At 44.0% G+C, this 22,888-nt stretch overlaps 1 long non-coding RNA gene across 4 annotated transcripts; it reads left to right on the forward strand.

Annotated features, from left to right (window-relative positions):
• Positions 1–337: 337 nt before the first annotated feature.
• On the forward strand, positions 338–4,356 carry LOC124684850. Of its 4 annotated transcripts, XR_006997179.1 has the most exons (6): positions 338–963; positions 1,246–1,288; positions 1,814–1,900; positions 3,352–3,464; positions 3,543–3,589; positions 3,835–4,356. It is a non-coding gene; the product is annotated as an uncharacterized LOC124684850 (long non-coding RNA). The 4 variants fall into 4 exon arrangements; XR_006997180.1 differs by lacking the exon at positions 1,246–1,288; XR_006997181.1 differs by lacking the exons at positions 1,246–1,288; positions 1,814–1,900 and having other exon boundaries at positions 3,835–3,978; positions 4,092–4,356.
• Positions 4,357–22,888: the final 18,532 nt, after the last annotated feature.

Below are 22,888 nucleotides of genomic sequence, written 5' to 3' on the forward strand. Positions count from 1 at the left end.
GCCGAGGAGGCCGCTTAATCTCAAAGCAGCTAGCCAGGGCGTCCTCCTTGCTTGAGGCCATGCTGGGCACTTGGAAGGCTGCAGAGCCGCTCCTCCAAGGCTCCAAGCTATTCCATCACGCCCTCCTCCCGGCGACGCGGACAAGATTATGAAGCCGGGCGGACAAAGGCGTCAAGGGAAAAGCTCCATTTACCGGAGCTCCGGCCGCTGCCGTACCCGGTGTCCGCTCGCTGCTGTGGCGCTTCGCGGTAGATCGAGGGGCGAGCTCCCGTGTCTGCCGACGGGAACCGCCTCGCCTTGGCGACGATAGCCGAAGATGGATGCGGAGGAGTTTTTGGGAGGAATAGGGGAGAAGAGGAGGGAGCCGGAGCGCTCAACGCCTCCCACTCCCACAGCAGAGGCGGCAGCTGTAGGGGGGGTTGCGAGCGCTCACCCTGATTGGAGCACAGTTTCCTATCCCTCATTGGAGCATGTCAGTATTTGTTATTTGTGCATGTTCTTCCCTGGAGATTCGATCTGGGTGAGGTGAGCCAGAATGTCAGGGAAGGGAAGGTCTCTGACGATGCTCCAGAACCATCTTGCCGCCTCCACCGTGGAAGGGGGCCGGAGACGACGACTATGACTCCTCCCCAGCAACCACAGTATAGCTGGGCTCCCAGGTGTATTCTTCTTCTTCTTGAAGTCCACTCTTTCTTGATTTTTTTGGCCTCTTGAGAGTGGCTCTTTCGATTGCTTGCAGGCCCTTACCCAGGGATACCATGTACATGTATAAAGACGAGGACTTGCAACTCGGACCCGAGCATGTCGGCGGTGAAGTTGGGTGCCCAGCCACGCTCTCCTCTTAATTGGTGTATGTGTTTTTTCTTGGATTCCACTGTGTTGAGAGTTTGGTTTCTTGCAGACTCCGACCAGGATAGCCAGATCGCAAAGAGGGCGACAATCATACTACTCATCGTCCTGCAGGTATATCTTCTTCTTTTCCATTTCGTTGTTTGGCTTGCGATTAGTTTTTTCCAGTTTAGAGTGAGGGAGCACTCAATGAATCTGATTAATTTAGATAGCCAGATAATTCAATATGACAGATGTAGACAACGAGGTAGTTACCTATATGTGCTAAGGTCTGACCACATGTTCACCTAAATGTTCGATTACTTGAAACTGGAATGCATCAGGTACTTGTATGTCCGAGCATTCTATGTACTTGATTTAGATTGGTGGTGTTTTATTCCATAGTTTCATTTGCAGAGCATAGGTGCTCTTGAATGAAGATCCAGGGCTGATAAAAATGGTTAGTCGTTGAATGTGCAATCTTGTATTCACTAGCTTATTCTCAATGGGGAACGGCTTATCAGTTAAGTTTAGCTGCTGTTACACAAACTTCCTTTTGCTACCTTCTTTACATCACTAAGAGCTACTGAACCAATTGTGACAAATAACACACCAGGATCTCTATATCTTTGACATATTCATACCACACATGTATTTCTAAAATACCTGTTGCCTGTTGAGTAACGAGAAACTGACGAAGTGCAAGGCGTATGGTATCTTAAGTCAAATTAATATGCAAATTCCATTGAATTTGCTTTTGTCTAAGTAGACGTGTTAGGCCATTGAATTTGCTTTTGTCTAAGTAGACGTGCAAGGAGAATGGATTTATTTTCCAAACTACATACACACAACTTGATTTCTTGTATAATCGTTACAACATAGAATAATAATTTTTAAATTTAAAGGCAGCACGTGACTTGCCCAAAAAAGTGTCGTATTTAGTTTATTAAGTTATTAATAACATACTGATTCGTTACAATGGCAGAAGCCCATGTCGAGGTTGCATTTGGACAAGTGAACCCTTCAATTGCAAGATCCTTTCTCACCCATAAAAGCTCTTCATCAAACAATGGTTTGCCACTCCCATTTGTTCCATATTTACCTTCATCTGAACGCTTACAGAGTAATTTATTATCTATTCTGCAATAACTATATGATGTCTGAAGTTACAACTTCTGCTGCAATGTTACCCAATCAGTCTGGTGGACCTCAGGTTAGCAAACCCGTTAGGGTGGGATTGGGGTGTTGTTTAAGTATTTACCTGGAAAAATAAGAACACGACAGAGCACAATTGAACATACATACTGTATTTAATAAAGATAGGACGATCGCTAGCGGGTCGCATCAAGCAACGACGAACTACAGATTCAAGGACGTCCAACTGCTCAACTATTCTCCTCGCCAGCTATGCTGCCAGCCAGGGCCACAATGAGCAATTGTTTCTTTTCTAAAAGTCACATGTTTGCTCTTTTAAATGAAGACAATAACCCTCCACATACCTGAATCTTTCTATAGCAGTACCTATACACTAATTCCTCCGGTGGTTTCATCCATGCGTCTGAAACCAGCTGGCCCTTTCTTCTTCCAGCAGCCAAACGAAAATTTTAGTTTTTCTTTTAACATAGGGAATCCTCAAGGGAAAACAACTGAACACAATGCAGTACCTATGATTGAACGAGCTCCTGGATTCTGAGCAGATCGGTGTACAAGAAGTTTAATTGATAGGTGTGATGGTCATTATTTGTCCGGGTCAAAGCAGAACTCGTGTTTCTTGCAATCTAAGGGGGTTGTCATTTTGCTCTCAGAACATGAGATCTCATCAGTGTCTGTGTTACTTCAAAACACAAAGGAAATTAAACAATGGGATTTTTTTTGAACAATGCGATTTGCATAGTGACCTAGAAAACCTGGGGTTAGGGGTCTCTGTGTATCTTGCTTAAGGACTTTGTAGTATTTGATGAAATAATTGCGGATGTCAAATTATTTGTCCTGAACTGAACACGTGTGTGTACTAATCTACTTGGTTTTTTTGGGTTTTATATTTATATATACACTGATGGAGTGCATCGTGTATTGTCACTTAGTAAGCTTGATTTAATATGCATCTTTAATATAATAATCACATTTTCCCCATATATTATTGCAGCCAACATTCATTGTTTTGCTAAGCAATGAGTGAATTAGCTGTTGTAGCTACAATACTTCGTTTACTCTTTCAGTAGAAATATTCTATATAAAGGAACCTAAAGAAACCATGTGGTACATGAATGATAAAGGTTTTGCATTTTACAGGGGCTATGGTTATACTATATGAAATTTTGTAGGAAAGCTAGGTATTCCATTGAGATTGTTTGCAATCAGCCAATGGCGTTAGCTTTGATTATATTTTCCTTCAGCCATGCGATTATTAGCAATCATCAAGAGGTTGTACTCTATTTTTGCGTAACTTTTTGTATAGATTATGAGCAACTTCATGACTGCCACTCTGAAGTTGAGGCCCTGCTGACTCTTGGCTATATGTAGAAATTGAAGCTGACATTTCAAGAAAGGCTCCATTCAGTTCTATGATCCAGGCATTCCGGTACATGTCAATAGAGAATCTGAAGCTATAACTCTTATAAAGGCTCATGTATGGTGTAAGTGCTTAGGCAATCTGTTATCTTCTTTTACCACATAGATATTATTTCAGCATTTCATATATCTCTGTGCACCAGGTGTTGCCTCTTTATCTTGGAGCTATTGTGGGATCTGATGAATATATGTAAGCTGCTCCTCTGTGAATGGGAAGTTAGTAAAATTATATTACCCAGTTGTTAATACATGCGATTTTAAAATTCTTTACATGATCGGACGAAAAATGTTACATCTCACTGAAATATGTCATGTTGTCATCACTTCTGACTTGTGTCACTTGAAATGTTATATGTGACTGAAAAATCAGAGTGCATACCATCAGCTTACTTAGTATTTCTACTTATTATTTTTTGACTAATACATTTTGTGTAGGGACAGAGAAGATGGTTTAAGTTCATTTCCTCAATAGTCATGTTTCGCATTGATCTTATCAGATCTCTAGCACTTCTCCGTCGTAAAAACTTTGGCTTCCAATTAAACAGCAACTACATTACATGTGCATGCAATTTTGTTTTGGTAAGGCCAGCTTTTCGTCAAATCCAAACAGACTCATAGTTTGCAAGTTATCTAGAAACTCTTTGTGCCTGCTAAATATAAATATTTAGAGGATGTGCCTTTTTGTCCGACAGTGTGCATTGCATGCTAAACACATATCACTCCTCGACCTACTTCTCGCCTGACAGCCTGGATCAAGCTTGAGAAGAGCATCATTGCCAAGTGAAGACGGGAGTGGCTAAAATAGAGTTCGTGCATGGAGTTAGAACATTGTGTAAACGTATATTATCAAAACTAGCAAGTCTACTATTATAGTGTGCGTGTTTACCATATTTCTCTATGCCCTCCCACTATTGGTGTATACCATTTACCTATTTCTCAAGGTTAACTTTTTATGCATGTGATTTCAATGTATGATTATCAGATTTCATTACCAATCATCTTAAAATGGACTATATTTAAACAAGAAGATATTTCATCAATTCAAGTGTGGCCTTAAAGTTATTACTATCAGCGTATTACACATTACACAGTCAGCGCGGCGTGCCGCCGCGCCCTTTCATGCTAGTTATCATCATATACATACAGCCGTGGGATATGTGCAAGGGTTCTATTTGGGGATTAAAAAAGAAATCTATCTCTATCCAAACATGGTACAACAACCTAATCTCAGCCGGTCCGGCCAAAACTACAATCACGTGATGCCGTGATTAGTTAGGACTCTCTTATTTGCTTGCTGTAATTAGGAAAATTATATGTCGGACCTGACTAGCAAATAGGAAAATTATATGTCGGACATGACTAGCAAATATAAAACGCTACATAGAATTAAACAAGGATAGTGCTGGAAATCTCCCATGGATTTGATTTTCCAGCCCCATGGTTCCCATGCGTGTTCTTTTTGCTGCAGGGTAGCAAAAAAATTCTGCTTTTGCTTCGATGTAGCAAAAAATGGTTCAACCAAAAAATAAAAGAAAGAGGTTGAGCTCACCGGACAGACCACCGGTGACTCGCTGGAGACCTCGCCGGAGAGCCCGTAGCAAAAAACTATGCTATTGTAGCAAAAACAGATATCGTCGGAAACATCGACGGAGAACTCGCTGGAGAACTCACTGGCGACCTCGCCAGAGACCCATACCCCACCGAAGATCTTGTAGCAACAATTTCATAATAAGGTAGAAAAACAGCAAAACAACTTAGCAAAAGATTTATACTATTATAGCATCGTCGCGAGACAAAATGTAGCAAAAATCCAACAACTCGCCATCTACGCCAGCAGCTCGCCACCTCCCGCCGCATCCGCCATCTACGCCCACATCCTCGCCCTCCTCACCTCCGCCGCGGGAGCCCTCGGCGGCGCGGTGAGTCCAGCCACGGTCCTCGCCCTCGCTCCCGCCGAACATGAGTTCTCTCTTGGGAGATTTGGTGGGATGCACATGGTGAGAGGAGGGGATGCCGACTTCGAAGTCAACGACGCGGGGCCGGATCATGGAGGAGCGGTCGCAGCCGGACCTCACCGCACGGCGGCGGTAGCCTATGGGCTCACGGCGGCGGGTTCCAAGGCATGCGGCGGCGGTAGGTACAGGGACGCGGTGGCTAAAGGTCCCCGACAGCGGTGGGGTGTAGGGGATGCATGCACGTGGCTGAGCATCGCGGCGGAGCGCGGTGGCGTGGATGGGCATGACGGTAGAGCGGTTGCGTGATTTGTTTTGGTCTTCATCGCTGAAGAGTGCTGGTTGAGAGAGAAAGGGAGGTTGCGCACGATACCCCCCCCCCCCCCCAAGTGAATCACTTCCCATTAAACAAGTTACTAAGTAAGGCAAAATAGTATGTGGCCAGAAAATATTGGCCAAATACACATCTATTATTTATTATATATATTGAAAGAAATATACATTAATAAACCACGTCATCCAAACTATTTTTAACAATTAGATTTAAATTTTTTGGTCATGATTTAACAATGGTCAACACTGCATAATCCCATTAGACATGGTCAAAAACTATCATACCAGATAAGACATGTGAAAACAAAACGGATCAATGGTGTCAAAACATATATTCATACATGATCGTAGAGACGTCCGATAAAAAGAAAAGGAAACTGCTTACGGTAGGTAGCTAGAACATGGTGCCAACTTTGGCAACGTAGAATAAGAGGATGTCTTATAACGTGAAGATTAAACTGTTTAAATTTAGTCGCTGCATGAAAATCAAGCAGCTCGATCGTAATAAGCCACGGCGATGCCATCCCCTCCATGCATGTAAATCGGCGCCGCGAGCAAGCAGAAAGAGAATAATAGACTGACTAGGGTATGTTTAATTATACATTTATTTTGGTTGACCATCCATCGATTTATACTGCTCGGTCTAGAGTAATGTGGATCGAAAATAAGAACCACGAACTGCATGCGCGTACAAACCTAATAGACTTCACTTTTCTCAAAACCAATAGCTTGGAAAGAAAAAACAAAGTGTGATACAATTACAAAAAAGAATTGGAGCTGTCAAAGAAAAATTTAAACCTGAAATTTAAGGTTAATACATGGACGTGAACACTCCAAATAAACCTTATACCTTCTTTTACGAATGATAAATATTATACCACTAAAAGAGGGTGTACAGTCATTACATTTTATAGGGTTTATAAATATATTCCAAATTATTAAATGATTAAAGTGATGTTACATTGTACATAGTTGCCACCCAAAGTTACAGATCAATTATGAGAACCAGACTGCTTAAAAATTACAGAAAAATGATTATGATACAACAAATGAAAATTCTTACCATATGTTTTCCCACCAACCAACAAGATTTGTTTATTCGTTTTGATAATAACTTTGCGTTCTTCCATTAAAAAGTTATCTAAATCTTAAAATGGTTATACAAGAACGTGACCAAATTACCATGAGTTGTTGTGTGTTTAACAGATTTTTTATCCATTTAAATCACTTTCTCATACATGTTCATAACAAATCATAATTATAATAATAAAGCACATGTGATGAACCAAAGATATAGAGAATTGTTGTAGATATCTCAAGATAGACCAATAAATTCGACCGACTAACCACAACCGTTACTTTTCGATAACCTATTGTTATCTTCAAACTTATTATAACCATACGTAAACCCTGTATTTTATTAATTTTGAATAACATTAATCTTAGTAATTATACCTAAACGTCATTACATGACACATTATTATGCACGCACTAACATATATGTTTTGTTAAGTGTAAATTGATCATAAATTTATGAGTATACTCTGAGATTTAAACTCAGGTGGAGTAACATGAAATAAAAACTTTGTCTTATCTTGCATTATAAATTTATTTCTATGTAATCATCAAATATCACCACATATAAAAGTCACATATAGTCATTGCTACGTTATTTTTCCAGCACAATTCAATATTAATATTAATGTCCACTCACAAGTGATATTTGTTTAGCATAATATTTATGGTGACTATAGAACCATGTAATTCTACAGTATAAGTTTTGGTAGAACATAAAAAGATAGGAATACTCGGGGCTTGCCCTCGCATTTGCGAGGGCCACCCTGCTAGTTTTAGAAATAGTAAATTAAGCAAACTAGATAAAGTAAATGTAAGTAACTAACTTTTTTGTGTTTTTAATATAGCAAACAAGATAGCAAGTAAAGTAAAACTAGCAACTAATTTTTTTGTGTTTTTGTTTTAGTGCAGCAAACAAAGAAGTAAATAAAATAAAGCAAGACAAAAACAAAGTAAATAGATTGGAGGTGGAGACTCCCCTTGCAGCGTGTCTTGATCTCCCCGGCAACGGCGCCAGAAAACAGTCTTGATACGCGTATAACACGCGACCGTTGGGAACCCCAAGAGGAAGGTGTGATGCGTACAGCGGAAGTTTTCTCTCAGTAAGAAACCAAGGTTTATCGAACCAGTAGGAGCTAAGAAGCACGTTGAAGGTTGATGGCGGCGAAGTGTAGTGCGGCGCAACACCAGGGATTCCGGCGCCAACGTGTAACCTGCACAGCACAACCAAAGTACTTTGTCCCAACGTAACAGCGAGGTTGTCAATCTCACCGGCTTGCTGTAACAAAGGATTAGATGTATAGTGTGGATGATGATTGTTTGCAGAAAACAGTAGAACAAGTATTGCAGTAGATTGTATTCGATTAAAAGAATGGACTGGGGTCCACAGTTCACTAGAGGCGTCTCTCCGATAAGAATAAGCATGTTGGGTGAACAAATTACAGTTGGGCAATTGACAAATAAAGAGGGCATGACCATGCACATACATGATATGATGAGTATTGTGAGATTTAATTGGGCATTACGACAAAGTACATAGACCGCTATCCAGCATGCATCTATGCCTAAAAAGTCCACCTTCAGGTTATCATCCGAACCCCTTCCAGTATTAAGTTGCAAAACAACAGACAATTGCATTAAGTATGGTGCGTAATGTAATCAACAACTACATCCTTAGACATAGCATTGATGTTTTATCCCTAGTGGCAACAGCACATCCACAACCTTAGAAATTTCTGTCACTGTCCCAGATTTAATGGAGGCATGAACCCACTATCGAGCATAAATACTCCCTCTTGGAGTTACTAGCAAAAACTTGGCCAGAGCCCCTACTAATAACGGAGAGCATGCAACATCATAAAGAACACATAGATAATAGATTAATAATCAACATAGCATAGTATTCTCTATCCATCGGATCCCAACAAACACAACATATAGCATTACAGATAGATGATCTTGATCATGTTAGGCAACTCACAAGACCCGACAATGAAGCACAATTAGGAGAAGACGACCATCTAGCTACTGCTATGGACCCAAAGTCTAGGGGTGAACTAGTCACTCATCACTCCGGAGGCGACCATGGCGGTGAAGAGTCCTCCGGGAGATGATTCCCCTCTCCGGCAGGGTGCCGGAGGCGATCTCCTGAATCCCCCGAGATGGGATTGGCGGCGGCGTCTCTGGAAGGTTTTCCGTATCGTGGCTCTCGGTACTGGGGGTTTCGCGACGAAGACCTTAAGTAGGCAGAAGGGCAGGTCAGGAGGCATCACGGGGGCCCCACACGCTAGGGCCGCGCGGGCCCCCCTGGGCCGCGCCGCCCTAGTGTGGCGGCGCCCCGTGGCCCCACTTCATGACTCCTTCGGTCTTCTGGAAGCTTCGTGGCAAAATAGGCCCCTGGGCGTTGATTTTGTCCAATTCCGAGAATATTTCCTTACTAGGATTTCTGAAACCAAAAACAGCAGAAAACAAGAATCGGCTCTTCGGCATCTCGTTAATAGGTTAGTGCCGGAAAATGCATAAATATGACATAAAGTATGCATAAAACATGTAGATATCATCAATAATGTGGCATGGAACATAAGAAATTATCGATACGTCGGAGACGTATCAGTGATTGTTGCCTCGTCCTTTGGGGTGATGGGGGTAGCATTGCTCCCAGTCCTTGGGGCAGTATTGGTGTGGTTGTTGTTCCCATTGTTGTTGCTGCTGTTGTGGTGGTTGTTGTTGTGGTGACTGTTGTTATTGTTGCCTCCGGGCTTCGGGGGTCCTCCGTTGTTGTTGGTGTAGTTGGGGCGATAAGTCTGAGTAGTTGGCTTGTTGTGTCTTGGGGAGAATCCTCCAGAGGAGTTGTTGCGGTACTTCTGGGTATGGTGGGGTCCATTCTGGTTCATCATCCTGCGCTTGCGGTTCTCATTTGCCTGATGCAGCTTTCCCTCCATCTGTATGGCTGAGTCCACGAGGGCTTCCAAATCAGCGAACGAAATGTTCACTAACACAGTTTGCATCTCATCATGCAGTCCATTCAGAAGTCTTTCCTTTTTCTTCTCATTGGTGTCGGTCTCATCCGGGGCGTACCTTGACAGAGTGAGAAACATGTCGCGGTATTCCACCACGGACATTCTTCCCTGCTTGAGTTCGCGGAACTCATCTCTCATCTTCTTGATCAGTCCTTGGGGCACGTGATACTTGCTAAACTTCAGCTTGAAGTCTTCCCAGGTCATCATCTGTCCCGCATTCATTGCGCGGGCACTTGTCCACCAGGCTCAGCGGGTCCTGACAGGTAGTGGGTGGCGAACAGTACTTTTTATGCGGCTTCAACTCCCGCAACTTCGAGGTTGTTCTCCATGGTCTGGAGCCAGTCATCAGCATCTAGGGGCTCTTCAGTCTTGTTGAACATGGGTGGGTTGGTGTTCTGAAAGTTCTTCAGCTTCGACCCAGGGTGATCGTGGTTTCCATGGCCTTGATTGTTCTGAGCTATCTGTTGCAGTGCAGCAATGTCGGCTTGTCGTTCAGCTCTCTCGACTTCTCGGTCTGCCATCATCATCTGAAGCATCTGCATCATTGCATCCTGGTTGGTGCTGCGGGTTGGTGGGGCCATCTGAACATTGAGGTAGATGATAAGATAAGAGAGAAATTTCTATGGTTTGTTTTGTTAAAGTTTTTTTAAAAAAAATCATAACTTGAAATTTTTGAGTAGTGTTGCGGGGGTAAAAACCAACAACACTTTTTCATTCATACCAAGCATCACACATTACAAAACTAACACACCGTTGGTTTGAAGAACCATTCATTCATTCTACGATACAAGGGGATCCTGATACAAACTCACACCTACGAAAGTGCTTTTAATGATACTACTCTTCAGGGGGGATTCTTCGTCTTCACGGGTAATGTGCTTGGCGAAAGGCGAGGGCGTTGTTCAACTCCTTGCAGGTCTTGTACAACATGAAGTCGAGGTAGGCAACATAGTGGTTCATCTCTGGGTGCCGTGGTATGTTTATTGGTCTTCCGAGGGGGTCATGTCTTGGGTAGTAAATGAAGCGGGTATTCTTGAGCTTGTTCATATTCTGTCCACACAGACGGGCAATTGCTTCCTGCATAGCTCTGACTAGTCCTTCCTTCCAAGTGTTTCCCGTTACAGAAAACCAGGTGGTTTCCCATATTGGGGCTCCAAGGCTTCCTCTCAGATCTGCAGTAACTTCCCACCGAGGTTGTCCTCCCAATGGATTGTTGAGGGGTATTCCGAAGAACTCGGGATACAGGCGTCCTAAATACTCAACCAGTTGTTTCAGATCCTTCTCGAACATTAGGTTTCCTCCGTGGCCAAGCTGATAAGACTTGTAGGTGTACTCCATCTGTGAAGATTTATGATGAGTAAGTTAGAGGAGTGAGTAGTGTGTCAAAATTTTATGTAGTAGTATAAGAAGAATAGAGCATAAATTTCTTATTTTGAAGGAGATCTCAAGGATAAGAGTGAGAATAAGTTTTCATAAATAATCCCTTCATTTGTTTTGAAACTAAGTTTTTCAGACGTCCATTCTAACTAGGTCTCCTAAGGTCATCAATGGCTCTGATGCCAACTTGTCAACACCCGGATTTTTAAGTCCAGATGCCTATTATGCCATTCCTCGCAATCCCAGGAATATTGTTTTTGCGAGACATAATAGGTTGATATCACAACACATCATTCATTACAACACATAATCGTCTTACAAATAAAGGATCACATGATCCAGTCTCATTACAATAATAGAAGTTCTATTGATCAATTACATAACACATAGCGGAAGCGAAGTAGCGTAGTAGTAGTCCATTTATTCCACATGCAACTGTTGACGTCAGGAGTGATCGTAGTTGTCGTAGACGTCCTGTTGTCCTTCTTCCGGGTTCTGTTACTCCTCTTCATAGTCTGGCCATTTGAATAGCCAAGGACACAACCATGAGTACTTTAAAGTACTCGCAAACTAATACTAAGGTAAATACTATCAACTATAGTAAGGGGGTTCTAAGCTCTAGTTTCATTTGCATAAAGCCAGTTTTATTTCATAAGCACTTTAATAATCAAAGCCTCTTCATTTGCTTAACTCAAGTGGGAACATTAGTGTCATTCCCACAACCCAGTTGTGATTCAAAGTCAAAGTCACCTTTCAATTCAAGTCACAAGCCACCATTCATATTTTTGGAAAAATTCTGATGACGGAACAGTATGGCCTTTCCAACTGTCCATGACCGCGGACGCGGCTATTCGAATAGGTTAAACTCTGCAGAGGTTGTACACTTGTGCCACACCAATTGCAATAGTTCGTCAGGGGTAACTGGCCCTGATTTATCATACGCAGTACGCGAACTATCAATCCTAACCTTTCATTTACATACTCTAGTATAGGCATCTCTCCCCATGAGCTTGGCCTCCCGGTGAAAACAAACCGTCAGCCCGGGAACTGCACAGGGCTTGGGTAGAACATTCACCTCATTTCACGTCATTTCACTTTCAATGGAGGCAGCCTCGGCATAACCCCTATGACGCTTGTTCAGAGGGAACCCATACTAAAATACATAAGTTTCCAGCTAAGCCTTACCCAGATTCAGGTATTGTGGGGGTACTTGTAAACTTGGAATGATATCGCATCCGAACCCAACCATCAGTTTTGTAAATGTCACCAAGTCATTCACCAGTCATATTCACCTTCAAAATCTTTCAATAGAATGACTCATCATTCCAAGGTTTTCAAAGTCATTTCATTTCACAAGTTCCCAACTAGAGTAGTCACTTTTAATCTTTAGCACTAGCAACTAGTTATGAGGGGTGCTAAATAACTTATAGCTTTCTAGGCTAAGTGTGATGCTCTTGTACTACTTCATAACTAAACCAAGTGAATCATAAATCAAAAGTAACTTTGATAAATAAAATTCAATAAAACTTGTAGAGTAAAAACTTGGGATAGGATCATAAAGTAAAATGTAATGGTGCCTTGCTCTTGTAGAGCTTTGCACTAGTCTAGCTTGCATTGGTAATAGCTTGCCTTGATTGGTGAGGTGATCAAAGTTTTCTTCTTCTTCCTCTTGGTAGAATACCTTTTCCTCTTGATAGTCTCCGGTACTAGCGTCTATAAACGAATAGGAGGATACAATCACCAAACAACACTTAGGTAGTCTTAATTAGCCTTAATGGCTCACACAAATGATCTAGCATCACTACTTAATATTTAACCAAAATTATGCTAGGGTTTCCTTACTTGATGTTAGAGAAATAACTTCCTCTCATTGAAATGTGAATTAGGGTTTCTCTTTAGTTTGGGAGAAATAATTTCCTCTCATTGACTCTTGTTAAGATTTAATCTTCTCAATGCATAAAGGTGAGGTCATGTTGACCAAGGTTAATGCTTCACATTTATCATTTGAGAAAAATGATTTAAATGAGATTCATCATCTCATGTGATTTATATATCATTTTGATTTAAGTTCCACAAGTGAGAAAGTATGAGACCATGCACTAGGGATCATCATCTTACTTCATAACACTTGGGAAAATGATTTAAATGAGGTGCTACACCTCATAGATTTGAAATTACAAACTTTGAAACTAATTGAAATGGGCTAGTATTGACTACATAGCCAATTTTTGATTCTAGCCCATGATCATTGATGTCTACGGGAGCTTCTATTCTTGTAGACAGTGTTGGGCCTCCAAGAGCAGAGGTTTGTAGAACAGCAGCAAGTTTCCCTTAAGTGGATCACCCAAGGTTTATCGATCTCAGGGAGGAAGAGGTCAAAGATATCCCTCTCAAGCAACCCTGCAACCACAAAGCAAGAAGTCTCTTGTGTCCCCAACACACCTAATACAATAGGTGCACTAGTTCGGCGAAGAGATAGTGAGGTACAAGTAATATGGATGAGTATGAGTGATAATAGCAATCTGAATGAAATATGGCAGCGAGTAAACATTCAAACAAACAGTAAACAAACGGAGATTCGATGCTTGGAAGCAAGGCCCAGGGATCCTGCTTTCACTAGTGGACACTCTCAACAATGATCACATAACAGGACTACTCTACACCCTCTTGTTGGATGATGAACACCACTAACTGTGTAGGATTACACGAACCCTCAAAGCCGGAGTTAACAAGCTCCACAATATTCAATGTTCATATTTAAATAACCTTAGAGTGTAAGATAGATCAACACAATCACACCGAGAACTAACATAGCATGCACACCGTCACCATCACACTATGAAGGAGGCATAGATCACATCAATACTATCATAGCAATAGTTAACTTCATAATCCACAAGAGATTACAATCATAGCCTACGCCAAGTACTAACACGGATGCACACACTGTCACCATTACACCGTGCAGGAGGAATAGAGTACTTTAATAACATCACTAGAGTAGCACATAGATAATATTCAACTTGATCACAAAGAGAGAGATGAACCACATAGCTACAGCGGAGCCCTCAGCCCCGGGCCTCGATGGAGAACTACTCCCTCCTCATGGGAGACAGTAGCGGTGATGGAGATGGCGGTGGTGTCGATGGAGGAGCCTTCCGGGGGCACTTCCCCGTCCCGGCGGCGTGCCGGAACAGAGACTCCTGTCCCCCAGATCTTGGGTTCGCGATGGCGGCGGCTCTGGAAGGTTTTCCGTATCGTGGCTCTTTCGTCTCGAGGTTTTAGGTCGAGGGGGCTTAAATAGGCGAAGAGGCGGCGTCAGAAGGTCAACGAGGCGATGACACCATAGGGGGGCGCGGGCCACCCCCAGGCCACGCCGGCCTATGGTATGGTGGGCCTGTGGCCCCCCTCTGACGGCTCTCGGGTGTTCTGGATGCTTCCGGGCAAAATAGGACCCTGGGCGTTGATTTCGTCCAATTCCGAGAATATTTCCTTACTAGGATTTCTGAAACCAAAAACAGCAGAACAACAGCAACTGGCCCTTCGGCATCTCGTCAATAGGTTAGTTCCGGAAAATGCACGAATATGACATAAAGTGTGCATATAACATGTAGATATCATCAATAATGTGGCATGGAACATAAGAAATTATCGATACGTCGGAGACGTATCAGCATCCCCAAGCTTAGTTTCGCTCGTCCCGAGCGGGTAAACGATAACAAAGATAATTTACGGAGTGACATGCCATCATAACCTTGATCATACTATTTGTAAGCATATGTAATGAATGCAGCGATCAAAACAATGTAAATGACATGAGTAAACAACTGAATCATAAAGCAAAGACTTTTCATGAATAGTACTTTCAAGACAAGCATCAATAAGTCTTGCATAAGAGTTAACTCACAAAGCAATAATTCAAAGTAAAGGTATTGAAGCAACACAAAGGAAGATTAAGTTTCAGCGGTTGCTTTCAACTTGTAACATGTATATCTCATGGATAGTTGTCAATGCAAAGCAATATAACAAGTGCAATATGCAAATATGTAGGAATCAATGCACAGTTCACACAAGTGTTTGCTTCTTGAGGTGGAGAGAAATAGGTGAACTGACTCAACATAAAAGTAAAAGAAAGGCCCTTCAAAGAGGAAAGCATCGATTGCTATATTTGTGCTAGAGCTTTGATTTTGAAAACAAGAAACAATTTTGTCAACGGTAGTAATAAAGCATATGTATCATGTAAATTGTATCTTACAAGTTGCAAGCCTCATGCATAGTATACTAATAGTGCCCGCACCTTGTCCTAATTAGCTTGGACTACCGGGATTATCGCAATGCACATGTTTTAACCAAGTGTCACAAAGGGTACCTCTATGCCGCCTGTACAAAGGTCTAAGGAGAAAGCTCGCATCGGATTTCTCGCTATTGATTATTCTCAACTTAGACATCCATACCGGGACAACATAGACAACAGATAATGGACTCCTCTTTTATGCATAAGCATGTAGCAACAATTATTTTTCTCATATGAGATTGAGGATATTGTCCAAAACTGAAACTTCCACCATGGATCATGGCTTTAGTTAGCGGCCCAATGTTCTTCTCTAACAATATGCACGCTCTGACCATAAGGTGGTAGATCGCCCTTACTTCGTGACAAGACGAACATGCATAGCAACTCACATGATATTCAACAAAGAGTAGTTGATGGCGTCCCCAGGAACATGGTTATCGCACAACGAGCAACTTAATAAGAGATAAAGTGCATAAGTACATATTCAATACCACAATAGTTTTTAAGCTATTTGTCCCATGAGCTATATATTGTAAAGGTGAAGAATGGAAATTTAAAGGTAGCACTCAAGCAATTTACTTTGGAATGGCGGAGAAATACCATGTAGTAGGTAGGTATGGTGGACACAAATGGCATAGTGGTTGGCTCAAGTATTTTGGATGCATGAGAAGTATTCCCTCTCGATACAAGGTTTAGGCTAGCAAGGCTATTTGAAACAAACACAAGGATGAACCGGTGCAGCAAAACTCACATAAAAGACATATTGTAAACATTATAAGACTCTACACCGTCTTCCTTGTTGTTCAAACTCAATACTAGAAATTATCTAGACCTTAGAGAGACCAATTATGCAAACCAAATTTTAGCATGCTCTATGTATTTCTTCATTAATGGGTGCAAAGTATATGATGCAAGAGCTTAAACATGAGCACAACAATTGCCAAGTATCAAGTTATTCAAGACATCATACCAATTACTACAAGTAGCATTTTCCGTTTCCAACCATATAACAATTAACGAAGCAGTTTCAACCTTCGCCATGAAAATTAAAAGCTAAGAACACATGTGTTCATACGAACCAGCGGAGCGTGTCTCTCTCCCACACAAGCATTTATTCAAACCAAAAACAAAAACAAAAGCACACAGACGCTCCAAGTAAAGTACATAAGATGTGGCCAAATAAAAATATAGTTTCAAGAGAAGGAACCTGATAATTTGTCGATGAAGAAGGGGATGCCTTGGGCATCCCCAAGCTTAGACGCTTGAGTCTTCTTGATATATGCAGGGGTGAACCACCGGGGCATCTCCAAGCTTAGAGCTTTCACTCTTCTTGATCACATTGTATATCATCCTCCTCTCTTGACCCTTGAAAACTTCCTCCACACCAAACTCAAAACAACTCATTAGAGGGTTAGTGGATAATCAAAAATTCACATGTTCAGAGGTGACACAATCATTCCTAACACTTCTGGACATTGCTTAAAGCTACTGGAAGTCAATGGAACAAAGAAATCCATCCAACATAGCAAAAGAGGCAATATGAAATAAAAGGCAGAATCTGTCAAAACAGAACAGTCCGTAAAGACGAATTTTATTGCGGCACCAGACTTGCTCAAATGAAAATGCTCAAATTGAATGAAAGTTGCGTACATATCTGAGGATCACTCACTTAAATTGGCATAATTTTCTGAGTTACCTACAGAGAATTTTGCCCAGATTCGTGACAGCAAAGAAATCTGTTTCTGCGCAGTAATCCAAATCTAGTATCAACCTTGCTATCAAAGACTTTACTTGGCACAACAAAACACAAAACTAAGATAAGGAGAGGTTGCTACAGTAGTAAACAACTTCCAAGACACAAATATAAAACAAATTACTGTAGCAAAATAAACACATGGGTTATCTCCCAAGAAGTTCTTTCTTTATAGCCATTAAGATGGGCTCAACAGTTTTAATGATGCACTCGCAAGAAATAGTATTTGAAGCAAAAGAGAGCATCAAGAGGCAAATTCAAAACACATTTAAGTCTAACATGCTTCCTATGCATAGGAATCTTGTAAATAAACAAGTTCAAGAAGCATAATGCAACAAGCATAGAAAGATAAAACAAGTGCAGCTTCAAAAATTTAAGCACATAGAGAGGTGTTTTAGTAACATGAAAATTTCTACAACCATATTTTCCTCTCTCATAATAACTTTCAGTAGCATCATGAGCAAACTCAACAATATAACTATCACATAAAGCATTCTTATTATGAGTCTCATGCATAAAATTATTACTCTCCACATAAGCATAATCAATTTTATTAGTTGTAGTGGGAGAAAATTCAACAAAGTAGCTATCATTATTATTCTCATCATCAAATATAGGAGGCATATTGTAATCATAATCAAATTTATCCTCCATAACAGGTGGCACCAAAAGGCTACTATCATTATAATCATCATAAATAGGAGGCAAAGTATCATCAAAGTAAATTTTCTCCTCAATGCTTGGGGGACTAAAAAGATCATGCTCATCAAAGCCAGCTTCCCCAAGCTTAGAATTTTCCATAGCATTAGCAACAATAGTGTTCAAAGCATTCATATTAATAACATTCCCATTAGCATGCATATAAAGTTCCATGGGTTTTTTAATTCTCTCTTCAAACACATCATGTCCTAATTCAAGATAAAGTTCATAAAGATCTCTCATATTTTTGTTGTTTTCCATTATGCCTAACTAGTGTAAACAAGAAACAAAAAGATGCAATTGCAGGATCTAAAGGAAATAGCTTCGAGCACAAACACAATGGCGCCAGAAAAGTACTTAACCTGGAACCGGAGTTTGAGTGCCTTTTACCTTTCCTCCCCGGCAACGGCGCCAGAAAAGTGCTTGATGTCTACGGGAGCTTCTATTCTTGTAGACAGTGTTGGGCCTCCAAGAGCAGAGGTTTGCAGAACAGCAGCAAGTTTCCCTTAAGTGGATCACCCAAGGTTTATCGATCTCAGGGAGGAAGAGGTCAAAGATATCCCTCTCAAGCAACCCTGCAACCACAAAGCAAGAAGTCTCTTGTGTCCCCAACACACCTAATACAATAGGTGCACTAGTTCGGCGAAGAGATAGTGAGGTACAAGTAATATGGATGAGTATGAGTGATAATAGCAATCTGAATGAAATATGGCAGCGAGTAAACATTCAACAAAACAGTAAACAAATGGAGATTCGATGCTTGGAAGCAAGGCCCAGGGATCCTGCTTTCACTAGTGGACACTCTCAACAATGATCACATAACAGGACTACTCTACACCCTCTTGTTGGATGATGAACACCACTAACTGTGTAGGATTACACGAACCCTCAAAGCCGGAGTTAACAAGCTCCACAATATTCAATGTTCATATTTAAATAACCTTAGAGTGTAAGATAGATCAACACAATCACACCGAGAACTAACATAGCATGCACACTGTCACCATCACACTATGAAGGAGGCATAGATCACATCAATACTATCATAGCAATAGTTAACTTCATAATCCACAAGAGATTACAATCATAGCCTACGCCAAGTACTAACACGGATGCACACACTGTCACCATTACACCGTGCAGGAGGAATAGAGTACTTTAATAACATCACTAGAGTAGCACATAGATAATATTCAACTTGATCACAAAGAGAGAGAGATGAACCACATAGCTACAGCGGAGCCCTCAGCCCCGGGCCTCGATGGAGAACTACTCCCTCCTCATGGGAGACAGCAGCGGTGATGGAGATGGCGGTGGTGTCGATGGAGGAGCCTTCCGGGGGCACTTCCCCGTCCCGGCGGCGTGCCGGAACAGAGACTCCTGTCCCCCAGATCTTGGCTTCGCGATGGCGGCGGCTCTGGAAGGTTTTCCGTATCGTGGCTCTTTCATCTCGAGGTTTTAGGTCGAGGGGGCTTAAATAGGCGAAGAGGCGGCGTCAGAAGGTCAACGAGGCGACGACACCATAGGGGGGCGCGGGCCACCCCCAGGCCGCGCCGGCCTATGGTCTGGTGGGCTCCGTGGCCCCCTCTCGACGGCTCTCGGGTGTTCCGGATGCTTCCGGGCAAAATAGGACCCTGGGCGTTGATTTCGTCCGATTCCGAGAATATTTCCTTACTAGGATTTCTGAAACCAAAAACAGCAGAAAACAGCAACTGGCCCTTCGGCATCTCGTCAATAGGTTAGTTCCGGAAAATGCACGAATATGACATAAAGTGTGCATATAACATGTAGATATCATCAATAATGTGGCATGAAACATAAGAAATTATCGATACGTCGGAGACGTATCAATCATGCACAGTAACCATATCATATTTTTGCATAATAAACTAGAGGGGTTGAAAAGTGAATTATAGCAATTGGATTCACTTCAAAATTCATTTGGGTTGATTTTTAATAATTATTTGAAATCTGAAAAGTCTCTGACTTGTTATTTTTACTATTCAAATTTCATAATAATTCTAGGGTTCAAACCAGTGGGATTAGAGCATCTCCACTCGTCTCCCCGACGAGGCCCCCGAGCGACGTTTTTTCCATCCGGACGACGTAAATCGGCCCAGTCGCGCCCCCGGTTCCTCGTTTTCGTCCGGATTTGGCCCTTCATCCATCCAGCGAGCCCACGCCAACCCCGGTCCCCCGGGGCGCGCTCGGGGACTCCGGACGAAAGATTTTGGCGCGAAACGTCGTGTGGACCCGCGTAGTCGGCGACAGGAAAACCAAATCTCGTCGATTTTCCCTCCAATTTGCTTGCATATCCCCATTCCCTCCAATTTGCTTGCATATCCCCATTCTCTCCCGCCGAATTTGTCCATTCTCCTCCTCGTCTTCCGAGTTCCGAGCTTCCCGGCGTCGTCTTCTCGTCCACCACTGCTCTCCTCCTCGTCTTCTCGTCCACCACAATGCCGCCGAAGGCGATGACGAGGAAGCCGCGGGCGAAGAAGGAGCGGCCGCCGGGCATGACGAACGCCGAGTGGGCGGCAGACGAGAAACGGCGCGAGGTGGAAACAAGCGGCAGGGCGGAGAGGGTGAAAAAAGCCGCCGCCAAGAGGGCGGCGGCGGCCCAGGACGAACAAGCGAGGAAGAGCATGGCCATGAGCGGCGGCGGCGGCGCCATGTTCCCCGGCCAATGGCCGACGCAAGGTACAACCAGTTCCCCGTCGTCCTTCTCCCCTTCGATGTACTCGCCGTCGCCGCCTGCCATGTTCCAAGAGGGCGCCTACGTCCAACCGTCCAGGTTCACGCCGTTGCCGCCCGAGCTTGACATCGGCAGCGGCGGCCAGTTCGAGGGCACCTCGCCGGCCCTGCGATGAGGGCCGCTCCCGTTCGGTGCGATGGCGGTGCCGAACGAAGAGGAGATCCACGAGATGATCACCTCCGGCTCCATGGCCGCCGCTGCGAGCCCGGGGTTCTTCATGGCCGCCGCCGCTGCGAGCCCGGGGTTCTTCACGCAAGAGGAGGCGAGGGCGACGACAGCTGTCGCGGCGCGCAACGAGTATGTGGAGGATTTGGCCGACAGAAGCCAAGCCGTCGAAGAAGAAGACGAAGAAGAAGAACAGCCAACTCAAGCCGCCGCCAACCTGTCGAAGGGGAAGAAGAAGAGGAAGAAGGACTCGCCGCCTGCCGAACCGCGTATCAAATGGACGCCAAAGGAAGAGGAGTGCCTCGCCGAAGCTTGGATGGCCGTGTCCATGAACGGCATAACCGGGGCCAATCAGTCGTTTGACACATATTGGCTTCGAGTGAAGCAGGCGTACGACGAACGCAAACTCGTCGATCCCTACTTCAACAAGACGAACATGAACATGTACCGGGGAGACAAGGCAATGGCCACCCATTGGGGGCTCATGCAGACGGCGTGCAGCAAATGGCACGGCATACAGGAGGAGGTCGAAGAACGGCCGATCAGCGGCCACGACTTGGAGCAAAAGGTATGCTCCGTCGACCCTGCATCGCCGAGGTTAGCTGTGCACAATGTACATCGTCGTGAGCTGACCCGTATAGCCGTGCTCTTTTTCCCCAGCTGCGCCGTGCTTTGGACATGTACACGGACAACACCGGCATGCAGTTCAAGTTCCTGAACGTCTACGCCCGCCTCGAGAATTGCAAGAAGTGGAAGGAAGTCCGCATGACCCTCTCGAAGAGCAAGACCGAGCAGTACAACCCCGACGCTCCGGCGGCTGGCGCGGCGGAAGGGCGCCCTGAACTCGGCCAGAAGAAGCTCAAAGAGCTAAAAAAGACGGGCAACCCTGCCGACAGGATGCAGGTGTCGATCGACAAGTGCTGGGCCGACTTGAGGTCGCACGCCGACGGGAGGAACGACAAGTTCGACGGCAGGTGGCGGGAGATGCTCGCCAACCAAGGCGTCAGGATCGCCCTGCTGAAGACGACGGCGGCGGCGAAGAAGAGGAACACGGACTTGGCGTTCCCGATGGGCGGCGGCAACATGGAACTGATGGACGAGGAGACGAGGAATTGGTACCAGGGCCACCGCAGCGACATCCTCCGAGCCACTCCGGCCAGTTCTTCGTCGTCTCCGCCGGCTCCTACCTCGGCTTCCTCACCGTCTACCTCGTCGATTGCCGCTGCTTCGACGTCTACTGCCGATGCTTCGTCGTCGACTGCCGCAGCCGCTTCGCCCAGGGCGTGTGAGGAAACTGGTCCGTCGGACACTGTCGTGCCGGCCGGGACTGCCGATGAGCCTATTTCCGTCTAATTTCCCTCTGATCGCCGATCTATGGCTGATCCTTTTGCTCCTTTTGCTGATCAACTGGCCGTACTTGTAGCGCGGGACGACGCTTTGTTTGAATTTAAACTATGTCCGCCGAACTCCGGGTGGACGACTGGAAATACGGAACTCCCCACGACTTTATTTCGTCCAATCCGGCGGTTGTTTCGTCCGGATTTCGCCGTGGGGAGCGCCAACGAGTGGAGATGCTCTTAGTTAGATCATTTTATAAGGATTCTAGAACATTTTGAATCAGCAAATTTGGATTGGTAGATTTGAAACTATTTAAATTCTAGCAAAGACCAGTATTGAATTTGAATCATAAAAGAATTAAACGGATTTGAATTCTGGGCCTAGGAGGGAAATGCTAACGGGCCCGAACGAGTGAGAGGGAAATGGGCCAGCCCAGCTAGCGCTGCGGGCCAACTGACAGTGGGGCCTGCGCGCCAGTCACTGTGCAACCCGAAACGGTACCTGTTAATTTGAGCCGTAGGATTAGATGGACGATCGACGGCCGTGCGTCGTCGTCGTCGACGAGATGGGGTTGCTGGCACGGCGGAGGTAGGGGGTCGGCGGCGAGCTGGGGCTCCAGCGATCAACGGCGTCGATGCTGCTGGTCGTTGTCGACGACGGCGAGCTCAACGGTGGTCGCGACTGAGCTTGAGGTGGCCTAAATCGATGGATTGATCTGCGGCGACTTGC

The sequence above is a fragment of the Lolium rigidum genome, chromosome 1 (genome assembly GCF_022539505.1).
Source record: "Lolium rigidum isolate FL_2022 chromosome 1, APGP_CSIRO_Lrig_0.1, whole genome shotgun sequence".
Classification (NCBI taxonomy): domain Eukaryota; kingdom Viridiplantae; phylum Streptophyta; class Magnoliopsida; order Poales; family Poaceae; genus Lolium; species Lolium rigidum.